General features: G+C 40.2%; 1 long non-coding RNA gene and 4 other non-coding genes across 6 annotated transcripts; all 5 read left to right on the top strand.

Annotated features, from left to right (window-relative positions):
* The first annotated feature begins 444 nt into the window (after positions 1-444).
* On the top strand, positions 445-2,677 carry LOC146974904 (uncharacterized). 2 transcript variants are annotated; one of them, XR_015037568.1, is made up of 3 exons: positions 445-702; positions 1,298-1,354; positions 1,554-2,677. It is a non-coding gene; the product is annotated as an uncharacterized LOC146974904 (long non-coding RNA). The 2 variants fall into 2 exon arrangements; XR_015037567.1 differs by having other exon boundaries at positions 1,295-1,354.
* On the top strand, positions 489-561 carry LOC146974908 (small nucleolar RNA SNORD65). The gene has a single exon (XR_015037661.1). It is a non-coding gene; the product is annotated as a small nucleolar RNA SNORD65 (small nucleolar RNA).
* LOC146974907 (small nucleolar RNA SNORD65) lies at positions 1,403-1,476 on the top strand. Its single transcript, XR_015037666.1, has one exon. It is a non-coding gene; the product is annotated as a small nucleolar RNA SNORD65 (small nucleolar RNA).
* Positions 2,095-2,172, top strand: LOC146974906 (small nucleolar RNA SNORD49). The gene has a single exon (XR_015037659.1). It is a non-coding gene; the product is annotated as a small nucleolar RNA SNORD49 (small nucleolar RNA).
* Positions 2,322-2,394, top strand: LOC146974905 (small nucleolar RNA SNORD65). The gene has a single exon (XR_015037667.1). It is a non-coding gene; the product is annotated as a small nucleolar RNA SNORD65 (small nucleolar RNA).
* Positions 2,678-13,976: the final 11,299 nt, after the last annotated feature.

Here is a 13,976-nt window from a genome sequence, read left to right as displayed (position 1 = left end):
TTGGCTACATTGCTTGCTTTGGCTTTGTAGTGATAGTTGTTAACCACAAGAGGGCAGCAACAACTAGTAGATTTGCCTGCTTAAACTTTTTGGAACAAATTTATACATGAAATGTTCATAGCAGATTGAGCCTCAGTTTCAAGGTAACCTGGGATCATTTAATTTTTCAGTTTGCTTATCCGGTCTGTATTTACTGAAATACAGCACTAAAAGACATTTCATGGGAAGGTCGAAATACATTTGGGTTTTGTAGAATTATTGATGGTACATCTGGTAACCCTGTGCCGTTGGATGCAACAACTGACGATGTTTCTAACTCACTGTTCTGAGCCCCCCCCCCCTCCAAAAAACTGCATTTCAATTTATCTTCACTGTCAGTGGTACTGAGTTGTGCTTTCTGGTTCTCTTAAGGTGGGCTGCTCAAGATGCTGCCATGCCGCAGGGTAAGTGATGCTTTTTTCTTTTTTAACATGAGCAAATGATCAATGTAGTGATGAAATTAAACTGAAATAGCTGGAATTACCGGCAGATTGTTCAGTGGTGACTCTCGGTTTTCTGAGCATTTTAACACCTGTCAAATATAAATTGTTCAGTTGTCAACAAAACATGACATTTTGTTTCCTTGTGTTCCCCAAAGGTGACCTGCCATCAGAGGTTGAGGCCTGTGAACTCACCTACTGACGACAGCCGACTGAACTGTGGGTAAGTTCATGTGTGCTGTTGTGGTGGTTCGGCGACCTTGTGATAAAAACCTTTAGTAGGAAATGCTGTCAGTGTTGCCAGATGCTGAAAAGGAAATGATCATACAGACCCCCCCAAATTATAATATTTCAACCCAGAACGGTCATACATTTAATCCAACCGTGAAGCAGCCAAGATTAGTGCTACATTGATCGCTTTGGCTGTGTACTGATAAATTCCTCCAACCACAAGAGGGCAGCAACAACCAGCCTGTGAGTTCACAGCAAATTGAGATTGAGCCTCAGTTTCAAGGTAACCAGGGCTCATTTAGTTGTGCAGTTTGCTTATTCTGTTTAGCATGGTGGTGTGCATTTATGTTGTGATGTACTGAAATGCGTCACTATGGCAAATTTCATGGGAAGTCATAATTATCGTCCATTTGGGTTTGTTTAGGATTATTGATCGTACATCGTACAAAGAGCTAAATTAAAGCACAAATACAATAATTACTTTACATTTGGCAACCATGTACCGTCAGAGGCAACCACTAAAGATTTCTTAGCTGTAGTTGCCCCTTCACTATTTCTTATCCAACTGTGTTCTTCCTTCTCAGCAGCTCTGCAGCTGCTCACCTGCTGCAACAGCTGACTGAAGATGATCTGTGTCTGTGCAGGTGAGTTTGTATTTTCTGCCATGGCAAACATGAACATGCTGCTTTTTGTCATGATGAAATTTAAACTGAAATAGCTGGAATTACCGGCAGATTGTTCAGTGGTGATCATAAGTTTTCTGAACACAGAATAAGGAGGAGACTTGAATAGTCTTCCATATGTGCCTTTTTCCTCATTTTGAATTTCGTTTTACTTTCTCAGGTTTAGTCGGTTCCCAGTGAGAGTGTCACCCAGTGCAGCTGCAGCTCGACCCTCTTTGCCACGGCCCTGGTGAGTTAGATTTTTAGGCGTCCTTTGTTTAAGATGTGTGCAGATCAGCTTTTCATGCGCTCACCTTTGTGCTGCTACGAGTTGATTTGCATATAAGCTTGTTCTGCATTCTGGAGCAGAGGAGACACCAACGATAAGTCACACATCATGTATCAGCGCTGACATGGACCTGTCAAAGCTGCAGCCGCAGTAAAAATTTGAATATAACCATAGTGACTTCACTAGAGCTGCAGCCAGATAGCTGAAATCCTCAGCATACTACCTGTCACAGCAGTATACACACTACATAAGCCTACATTCTTGAGTCATGTGACTCTGAATGGCCCTGCTTATCCTGCAATCACTGCAGCCTGGGAACATGAATAGATACTGTTACATGTGCCAACTAGTGCAGCTTAATTGTCAGTATAAGCACTTAAAGCGCTGTACAATGGTGAGTTGATTGAAAAGCTGATTTGCTCTGCATTGCGATGTCAGTGATGAAAACCTGGAATAGGAAGTGCCGTCTGATGCGACAACTGACGATTGATTCTAATCCACTTTTCTGAGCCTTTAAAGTGACGCAGTGAAAACATCTGGAAAATAAGAATTGTCCTAATTTTATATATATTTTTTATTCCAGGTGACCCTGCCAGGCTGACCTCCTGACCCCTGAAGGTAACTTCTAATCTGTAGTGCACAAGTTGCTGTTGCACACTGTTATGATGAAACCTAAACTGAAATAGCTGGAATTACCGGCAGACTGTTGGTGGTGACTCTCGGTTTTCTGAACACATGATGGCTGCATTAAGCAGTACACTTGGATGAAAGTGTGTGTTGATCACCTTCTCTCTCTGATCCCTCAGGTTTGGATCCAGTGGCTCTGCGTGAGCATGTCTGCAGACTTAACATGGTAAGAACCTCAGTTACTCAATAGCTGAAAATATGAAGGGTAATGGCATCGGGTAGAGATCTGCAGTGACCCACTTCCTCCAGCAGGGGGCATGATAAAGCTTCATGATAAGGTTACTTTACTACTCTATGGATTTCCTAGGACTTGCCTCATCTCTAGATGGGTTTCTTAGTTCACCTGCAGTTACTTTATAAAAGGATGTATACATGCACTTGTAATGTTTGTGTAAATAAATGAATAAACCAAATCCTGTGTTTCCAGTGTGTATGTACACCCTTTCTATGGTTTGTATGGTATGAAGGGGGGGGGGGGGGGAATCACTGTTGCTCACAGAACATCCCAATAAAAGTGGACCCCCCCTTAATATTGTATAATCTGTTAGTTGGATGTAGAATTGTTAAACAGCACAAACTGCATCCATCATGACTGACAGAAGTCGACACTATTACAGCAGAAGCTGATCATCTGATCAAGGTATTACCTGCATGTAGCCTCAAACTGATGGTTTGGTGTAAATGTTCTCCAATTTAAAATATATTGAGCTTTTGTTTTGATGGAACAGTATGTAACAGGATATCAGAGGGCAGGGATGTCATGCAGCAAAGGGCTGTGAGTCGCGTTCAAACCCAGGCCACTGCAGTTAGGACTTTATTGTGTTTATTTCGGTCTTGTAAAAACAAGTACAATAGACAAAAGCATAGATGCAAAATAAAATGAAACAAAAACACAACACACTTTGAATGAAAAGGTCTAGGGTGTAGGTTGAAGCATCAGCTTATATTGCCTAAATTAACATTTTCCGTTCAGTTATTTATTTTTATTTTATGAGCACACTGCCTACATGAGCTGAGCCACCATAGTGTCTTTAAAACATCTCTAAAAGGTGTGATCCTTTTGTTTTGTGGAACTTGACAAACCACTAAACACTGAAGTGTTTGTTCTGATCACTACGCCTCACTAAATAATGTAGACTGATAGCTACAGTATCGCACCTCATTTTGACTTCATGTTCTCAATTATGTTTGTCTTGGTTTTAGTTCATCCCATTAATTGATGAACCTTTTAGAGATGATTGTTCACCTTGTGGACATGGACCTGTGCAACATTTAGATTCATGAGATAAATCCCAGTTTTGACGGAATGGTCAAATGTTTATCTTCACCAATGGGCTCTTTGCACAGCTCCACTACTTCCTGAACTTAATGCTGCTCCTTTGTTTCCTGTCTCACATTATTGGACACACTGATTAATCCAGGTGTGTTTGAGTAGTCACAATGGTCAGACACACCTGGATTTATCAGTTTGTCCAATAATGTACGATAGGAAAGAAAGGAGCCACATTAAGTTCAGGAAGTAGTGGAGCTGTGCAAAGAACCCATTGGCCTCATCAGATACAGAGGTTGTAATTAGACTAATTAGAGGGTAACAACATCCCTGTGGCTGATTGACACAGTTTACTCTGGTATGAGGAAAATACACCGTAGTCTGTAGATCAGAGACTTCTGAGCTTCTGAATTGAACAATACGTCAATGTTGAGGTTGACAGACAGATAACTGATGAGGAGTAGGCTACCTGTTGTTCTGGATTTTTGTCTTTGGTATTAAAAAAAAAAAAAGTCTGATCAAAGTCATGAGAACAACTCCACTCTTCACCTACAGATTTCATGCTTGTTTTCCTCAAGCTGCTTGTCAAGATCTGAAAACATCGTGTGTGTGCGTTGTGAGAAAATCCAGTGATGGCACGACACCACAAGTCAACAGTGCAACTACAATGTGCAGCAACATGTGATGCCTTCAGGTTCAGGTCCTGTCAGATGTAATTGCATGTGGTGTTTTAATTTGTGCTGAGCCATCAACAATCTGATGTTTGTTATTCAGTTTGTAGAAATGACTGGCAGCACTTCTGCAGACAAACTGATGCATAGTAAAAGATGGCAGCCTACAACTGCAAATAAATCCTGTACAATTTGCAGTCAAGTATAAAAACATTCTAACTATGTGCAAAAGAGTATCTTGTTTTTGCATTTAATAGGGGCTCTATGGGGCAGTAACTGAGAGTTTCCCCTCTTGTTTGTATCCTGCAAGTGGCCACATGAGTGCACTGTGCACACAACACGACGTAACACACATATATGAAGAGAAGGAGCCTGCTGTCAAGTAAATACGTGCTTAAACTACAATGGGTTTTAAAAATTGACTGTGCAAATGTTTTCTGCACACTTCACCTGAGGGGTGATTTGGTGGGAGTCTGTGTCAACAGATTTTTTATTTTTATTTTTTCCCGAAGCGCCTCTAATTTGGTCCTAAGGCATATTTAGGTGTGCAGCCCGTCATTTTCAAGATTTACCTTCTGCAAACAGTTCTGACCCTTTGCAGTTTGGTCCCAGGTGGCCAGACAAACCTGTTTTCCCCTTGCAGTGTGTTGTTTGTTAGAGGAATATGATTAAAAGAAGAAAAAAGAAAAACCTCTGGCCACAACTAGGCTCTCACATCTGGAATCCAAAACTGTGACCCTGTCAAAAAGTGTTTGTTCTAGGGATGCAAACTGGTCTGAAGTGTTCATATTCTTTAACACATGATTAAACCTGTCAAAGGAGGAAATGAGGGTTTGTTCACATGTCATGTCTGATGGTATTGCAGTCTACTCTGGGCTGTTTTGTTTTCATCTGTTGAAGCGTTGGCTCTTTGCAGTTGTTGACAACACAACTAGTCTTGCTGTTGGAACCTGAGAGGTAATGATGTTGGTATAGTTCACACAATCATAAGTGGATCCTCATGGGTTAAAAGTTTGATTTAAGATAGAGATGTGCACTGATGTTTCCTATTCTCTTTCTCATTGATTGCCTTTTTCCAGACCATCACCTGCATACTGTCAGAGCTGTAACAGCAACCACTCAAAATAAAATGTTACCTTTAGGATTGGGGATCAAGTCTCTTTGTAATTGTTGTAGCTAAAATGAGAGTAAACCTCCTAAAGGTCCTTGATCTAAGATTTAAAAAAAAAAAAAAAAAAAACCTGCTAGAAACTTGTTTGCATAGTTGTCAACCTCCTTTGCACAGATAAAAAAAAAATCCTGTCATGAATTTATAAAAACATAAAAGCAGAACTGCTACATCTAACAGGGTTCTGGAAAATTATGGAAAATGGAAACTATTGTATGGAAATATATTTATGGTTTGGTCTTATCCGAAGTTATTTGGGTTAATTATTTTCTATGTGCTATTGTACCTAGCTACAATCTCTTGGAAATGATTTGGTTGCATAATGGCATACCCATTCAGAATAATGAAAACAAATGATAAATTGCATGCTTTTTTTTATACTTAAATATCACAAATTATTCAATTTTTTTTTACCAAGAAGTCTGGAAAAAGTATGGAATTTGGAAATTTCAAATGCATACGAACCCTGATAAATGACAAGGCCATTTATGCGTTGTTTTGAATGCTATTGACTTAAAGAGGATGTTATGTCACCTATGGAGACATCTTTACTACGTTATCTGGTGGACAGTCAGGCCCGGTCTGTGACAGGACAGGAGTTTGTCGGGTTGGAGCCTGAGACAACATGTCTTGTTCTTTTGTGTCAGACAGTGATTGATGGCGTCTGTGTGGTAGACATGTTCGTTGGCTCCTGACAGAACGACGAGGACCGAGTCTCACAACAGCTGAGCTGTCATGTAAAGGTCATGATAATCATCCGAGTCTGGACCAGGCTGGCGAGTTAGGCAGGGTGCTGCTCCAGGCTTGTTCTGTGACAACTGTGTGATGAAATGTACTATCCAAAGTATTCAAACATTTATTAGAGGACTACGTAATAAAAAAGAGACAATGACAATGTTTCAAGCGTTAAGCTCTCTGTCAGTTGCTTTCAGGTGTTCTTTAAGTAGTTTCACAGATCCACCCATGGGTGTGGATAAATAAGCAACACTAAGGTGATAATTGGAGACGAAAAGGTCATGAGAAATCCAAAGTAAAAATAAGGTCTATAAATATCGATTGGCATGGCAAATATCAAAGACACAGGTCAACCATATTAGATGAGAGTAAAAAAAATATATAGAAAAAATATTATAAATATGAAGACGGCAAGAATAACTCATTTTATAATAAAAAAAACAAAAACAAAAAAACCACATAGCCTATTCTCTGTTTCCAAAGAAAAAAATGTTAAGGGGTTCCCTTTTCTTAAGGAAAAATGGTGTATGAGTTAAAGAGGAACTAAGCAGGATTTCTCCTGTGGCGATGCTACATTTTTACCTTAATTAAAAAGCTCCAGAGTAATTGTGATTGTTAACTACATGACTTGTGACTTTACGATTGACAACGGAGGATCTTCACCTGGCGTCTCACGGCTGAAAACCAGCCTTGCAACATCAGTACCTGGCCGCCGCCCCGGTGTCCCAGCTCTCGTCTCAGCACACCGCAACACAAACACGCCGTAATCTTTTGTTCATGACGGTTAAGACTACACAAACACACACGCCATAACATCGTATCTGTTATGTAACGTTATCCACTGCTCCATATACTGATTTTTCGACGGCTTCGTTGTAAACAGATGTACATAGGCGAGAGGAGCGTAACCGAAACACCGGAAAAGCCAGCGGACTTGCATAGTTCCCCTTTAAGCAAAGTATACATTACAGCATTAGTCTACCAATGAGTAATATTTTGCCCCTGATTTTAATAGTCTTGCCACTCTGTGGATGATTACAGTGTTTACTTTTGGTTGTGAAGTTACAATGGGTGCAGGAGTTGCAGTTGTAAATACCTTGGATGTTGTCCAGAAATGTGCATCATTCCCTGCATACAGTGTGGTGAGTCCCCTTCATTTTGTCGCTTACCTCCCTGGACTCAGCACCTGGCCACACTTTGGATGTGCGTGAGCTTTTTTCTTTGTTCATGAAATGTAGTATACCATTATAATATATAATATAACACTTGGACTTAAAGCAATGGATCGACTACCTGACTTCTATCATTACCATATCGGCTGACTTTATGTTTAGGCTACTTGGTGCATATTCCTAAGTTAATTTGTGTCTGATCAGAAACCTGAAGCAGCGGAATAGAGGTTTCTGGCACGGCTTCACCAACTAACAAGGTGCATGGAGAAACTGAGGAAACTTTGAAAAGATTAAAAAGCTTGTAGCCTAAGGCTATCCGAAACGCGTCTGCCTATAGAATTGTTCTCTTAGCTACAAGTGTAGCTGGAGCTTTTTGGTCTTTTTAAAAAGAAACCTGGCTCAACCATGGACTCATTATCAATAGACTTAAAATCAATCCAACTTGTGTTGAAGCATCAGTTTGCACTATTAAAGGCTGCAGATCTCGTAGTGTGTTTCAGTCCTCTCCCCCTCTGAAAGCAACCTCTGAATTTGTGATGTGTGTCTTTGCAAGTGTTTTTTTTTTTTTTTTTTTACGCAGCAGTGTGTTGAGCTCTCAGGGCCGCTGTAATAAAGGCCTATAGACATAAAGAAGTGAATATCAATATGTCAAAAGACAATGTGTGTTTCAAATGTGTCAGCAGTGGCTGGATGAACCTGCTCAGAGGCCTGGGGAAGACATTGGAACAACCTCCCTTTGTACATTGTGTGCAGTGATTCAATGGAACATACCATCCCTGTAATCAGCAGCAAAATTACAGATTTACAAATTGCAAAACTACAAAGCAGCTGTGACATAGACTGTCACATCTTTTAATAATTTTCAAACACAAAATCTGTTATGGCAACAAAAACAATTTTGAAACATAATTTGTTTGCACTACTGGGTTCATGCAAGAGATGCAAATGTTTAAATGTAAAGGCTGCAGCCACGAGTTATAATCCGGCAGTGTTTGTGCTCAGTAAGAACCACACAGATTTGGTTTTACACATTTCATAATTTGTTGGTAATTCACAAACTTGTGAACATCTAAATCGGCTAACGTCAGGTGGAGGCTGACAGAGGCCTTTAGGTGAACTCTGCAGACAACATGTGACCGACAGTGATCAGACAGGAAGGAGAAAGAGCAATCAGCAATCTGGTAGTTTGTACCAGAGAGCGGCTCTGCTCCTTTTAAAGCAGAAGTAAGTGATATATTTGTGTTAATATAAACTGGGTCGGGACAACACAATGGTCCTCGTCCAGAGAGTGAATCATCCCTCTCATGTGGCAGAGCAGCAACAGATAAACAGTGTTCAGGTAAATGTCTCAGATTTAGCAAACACCAGAAGAGTAACATCAATCAAAATAACAATTACATAATATAACAATCAAATAATGATTATATTTGTCTGTGAAGTTAGAACCATGCAACAGTTTCAAGGCCAAAGGCGCAGTCTAACAGTGTGCCAGCCAGGTGACGGTTGTAGTTAATTTATTGGCCAACTCATCAGCTGCCAAATATGTGTCACTCATATGGCTAAGGTGGGGTACATTGCATAATATGGAGCTACTGCCCTTTGTCAGAACTGGCAGTTGAAGATGTAGATACAATTTACAGGCCTCGGTGACAATCTGAGCTCAGAGACTGTTCATGTATTTATTTTAACAAGGTTTCCCATAAATATCTTGGCCACTTGCCAACAAAGTTAAATTTTAACAAGATTTCAGATTTAGTTTGTTAATTCACTTCACACACGTAATGAGTGTCAGTTTATTCTTTTTCAAATATAATATTGAGTTTTAAATTCACTGATTTCTCTGAATAGTATATAGTATATATATATATAGTATACTATAGGGATAGTTCAACATTTTGGCGAATTGGCCCATTGCCATAATCGCTATAGTCATAGCAGTAGGTTCGTTACCTTTATTTGTCGGTGTAAGCTATTTTTAGAACGGCGGAGCGAAGCAGCAGGCTGCTCAGAGCTACGCTATGGAGGCTAAAGGAATTTCTTGGTTTCCCTCATCAAACTCATCAAATACACAATCCAACAACTCCAAAATGCTGTTGTGGACAAGTTGTGACCTGCACATTCACCACGCTATGAGATAATAACGGAACGATACGAAACGGAGCCGTTTTCGAGGTAAATACAGGGTAAATACAGAGTCTGCTTGCTGAAAAACTGTCCCTGAACGCAACGTGCATCAGCGGTTTTGCATGAATTTACCTCTGAAATGGCTCCGTCTCGTAACGTTCCGTTATTATCTCATAGCGTGGTGAATGTGCAGGTCACAACTTGTCCACGACAGCGTTTTGGAGTTGTTGGGTTGTGTATTTGATGAGTTTGATGAGGGAAACCAAGAAATTCCCTTAGCCTCCATAGCATAGCTCTGAGCAGCCTGCTGCTTCGCTCTGCCGTTCTAAAAATCGCTTACACCGACAAATAAAGGTAACGAACCTACTACTATGACTATAGCGATTATGGCAATGGGCCAATTTGCCAAAATGTTGAACTATCCCTTTAAAGCCCCAGTGTGTAACTTTTTTTATTAGCAAAAATCAAATATTGCTTTCATAAATATGTCACTGAAGTATCACACCTGCAAACAAATGAAAGCTTTCTGGTACCTTAGAATGAGTTGTTACAAGTCGTTACGAATACATAAGTGGGCGACGCACCGAACCGAGGCGGCCATGTTGCATCGCCATTTTTTACGTTCAGTGGCAGCGTGACCGTAGGTAACCACGGAAACTCACCGGAGCTGTCGGCTCGGGGAGAAAGATTTCGAGGTAGTGCCTGTTAAAACTGTCATCACTGTGTAGTGTGAGGAAGGACGGAGGCACTGATGTTGCATTCAGGTGCAGTCAGGCACCTGAATGACGCCGTTGGCAAACCAACCAGATGTCATTTTACTCAACGAGAGAAAGACGGCAAAACGTGGGTCAGGTAAACAATACGACATCTGTATTGTTTTGCCTCCTGCTGGCGGACCACTTGTTTAGAGGCTTGTTTATCCTGTTACATGCAGCGTCTGTTGTCTGTCTGACGTCTGTCCGATTTCACTTGAATGCAACATCAAGAATATGTTCCGATATGCAACCGCACTGCTAGATGGGGGGAATTCCTACACATTATACCTTTAAATGTGGTGAACTTGATGATTAAAGCAGAAGTAAGTGGTCCGGTCGTTTTCGCTAATGCTGCGTTCCAGGCAGGCTTTTGAAATCGTAAATTACAGCTTCAAGTCACAACTTACGACTTTGTAGCGTTCCAGGCAACCCACTCGTGTTTTTCCAACCTGTTTTACCTGTGAAAGTCACTATAACGGCCACTCGTAACTTCTGACCCGTGAACTCGTACCAGATCGAACTGGTACGACTTCACGGTCGGAAAAATACGAGTTTCCTTGAACGCACCATAACAGTCCTCGTCCCTACGTCACCACATTCACGGCGTCCCTTGGCTGCACACACAGCCCTGCATGCTGTTCTCTCTCCTCATTGGATAAAAACTGTAGGATACGATAAATGTTTTCTCCTCGACTCAGAGCAGAGTGACTGACAGACCCGTGTTTCAGTCCAAATACTCTATGTAAGTGATTGCTGTCGGAAGATATAACTATTTAAGAGAAGCGTAGAGGTATAAAGGACACTCAAAATTTGACAATAGAATAAACAGCACGTCATTTTATTGACTATATCTGCTGGTCCTGCTTGGCTAAAGGTGGACAGACTCTCTCCCTCTGTTGACATCAGAGCTCCTGCAGCGGTGCTTCAAACAAACCGCCGCTACATGGGCGCTACCACACAACTGGGAGGGGGGTGGTCACACACACTAACAAATGAATTAAATTATAGAATTAAATGGAAGATGCATCGGAAATAACAAGAGACATTTGCGTTAACTGTTGGGGTTCTTAAAAGGAGAATGTAAGTCACATACTTTTATATAAGTCAGATTGGTGTTCCCCTAATATTGGGGGGACATGCCCCCCCCAAAAGAATATGGTGGTTACGCCCTTGTATCCACCATATACACTAGTGTTTTTGAACATGGTCACAGCTGATCACTACAGGTGATAGGTGTGCAACCCAAGGAGATTTTTTTTCTCTATTTCCAAGTCAGATGAGAGTTTATAGTGTCATGAAACCAAGAGTGAAGAGGAACGGAGGTGTTTGTATTGTTTTTTTTTTCTTCATTCTAAACAGACGAGATTTTTATTATTTTGATTTTGCGTTTTCACAAGGAAGTGATTTTGTGTCGATCATAATCAGAATGTGATTTGTCACAGTTATGGTGAAAAAGCATCCTACATTTTGATCTGTTTTGCACAATTATAGCAAAACATGTTTCATATTGGTGGCACTGACCAATGAGCTGACACAGAAACTAAGTTTGAAAAGTAAATGGAAAGTTTTGTCTAACTGAGTTTTGATGAACCATGAAACTAATGTGACAGTTGCACTTGTTAAGACTGTTTGGAAAAATTAGCCAAAATGTTTGAGAAAGCTGTAACAAAGCTTCAAATGACTGAGCTGATTTACAACGAAGCCCCACAACTTTGAGCATCCTTTAATTCAGCGTCAGTGTTTTTGCTCCGTGATGTGCAGCAGGCAGCTGTTTTCAGAAAATAAATCTATACAACCCCACCGTGCCCTCCACGCCCCACCACACTCACTCATACACGACTACAGTAACTGGCCCTGCACCATGGGGCACAGAGACAAACTTTGCTGGTGAACATATAGCGATAAAAGGTGCAAATTAGAGCAGGAGTTGTCAGGTTGTCATGGAACATGACTCCCAAGACTATTTGCTATCCCAAGGCCTCTCCACCAGACTTTACGCTTCAGTCAGGTTGGGTTGTTTGGAAGCTTCAAACTTTTTGGCCAGTGGGAAAGGGGTATGAGATTAGTACAGAACAGTTAAGGCTGATGGAAAGGTAGTTTGTTTTTATCACTTTCACATCCCTGCTGTGTCTGCTTCAATTCTTTAGTCAAGTTGCTCTAAACATGTTGTCTGTCAATATTTAAGATTTGAGAAACCTGCAATCATAAGTGTACCTATAAGTGTGCCTTGTGTTGCACTTCCTCTTGTCTTTAATTGACACCTCTAAGTCTTTAATTGCTCCTCTCTCCACTTCATGTTCTGTTTTATACAGTAATTATAAGTGCTGAGGGAAGGTGTTTAGATTTTGTATAACATACAGTATATGGCCCCAAGGTAACATTTACCATTGCATTTAGTCAGAATTATGACAACCCTTATTTCAGTGAGGTAGGCTATGTCTGTATAAAACATGTACTAACACGTCTGTGACAGAAAAATGACAACATCTCAGCACACCCGTGGAGAGCAGGTATTAAGGAAACAATTCTTGCCTGTGGTGGTTTTCACTTCTGTAAATGCATGTAGACGTGGGAGACAAGACATAAAATAATAACATGATCTATATCCCCTATTTATAAGCAGTTTCTGCTTTCTTGGGGTTCCCTTTCATGTACATCTGTCATAATTGTAAATCTGTAATATATTCTCTCTTGCAAAGTACATGAATAAAAATATCTGAATCTGAATCTGAATATTTGGTATATATTATCTGCTAAAGGTATTAACTCTAAAGGTATACTTTCTGCATGTCATACTGTAGTTGTTCCCCATTGTTACATCATGGTGATTTGCATACAACGCTGCCCTATTTGCAAGTTGTGAGCTCCTTGAAGCTGTCATGACATATCTTGTTAAAACACCATTTTCCCAGAGGGCACCCCTAAACCTGAAAAAAGACGCGAAGAAAGAAAACATAGTAAATAACACAGTGATGGAAATATGGTGACATGTCAGGACTCACTGCCACAGGAGATGATTGCTGCAGCAGGTGTTCTTGTATATAATCTATATATAGGTGACAGGTATTTACAGTATACATTCACTTACAACGCCTGTGTCGGAGAGCTGCTTCTCCGTAGTAAAGAGAGGTTTAGTGAGTTGTTTGTTTATTGCTACAGTTTGTATCCTTAGGAGCTACAGAAGGTGAATGATGAGTTTTAGCACTGCTAAAACCGTTCCGGCCATTAGACTCCCTTTATAAAGGATTTATTAATTTTGAGAAATACAGTTTTAAACACTTTGTAAATAATAAATAACCAGTTATAAACAAGTTATAATACAGTTTTCATCTATTCTTGTAGGGTCACTATTTGGCAACATCAAGTTACTGTACTGCTTGTTACTCACTGATCTTACTGAGTTCATCATTTTATCGATCATGTGGAACTTATGAACCATAAAGATATGCTTATGGAGGTTCACCGCTAATAACTTGACAAATATTTGATGAAGCAGAGAGGCACATGCTGATGGAGAAGAACTGAAAAAGTTCAACAACATTAAGTTATGGGACTTAACAGTACAGATGCATGTTAAATATGCTCAATATTTAGTAAGCAACAGGTCATTGTTATCTGGTTTAGCCTATCTAATATGTTATAACATTAATGATTTACCAAATTAATTAATGAGAGATTGTTATGATCCATTCATAAATTATGTGATTTTTGATGATCCACCCATCCACTGTCT

Source organism: Trachurus japonicus, chromosome 14 (assembly GCF_045865225.1).
Source record: "Trachurus japonicus isolate A0001 chromosome 14, Traja_1.0".
NCBI classification, from domain to species: Eukaryota; Metazoa; Chordata; class Actinopteri; order Carangiformes; family Carangidae; genus Trachurus; species Trachurus japonicus.
Note: the sequence above shows the minus strand (reverse complement) of the source record. Positions and strands in the feature narration are given on the sequence as shown.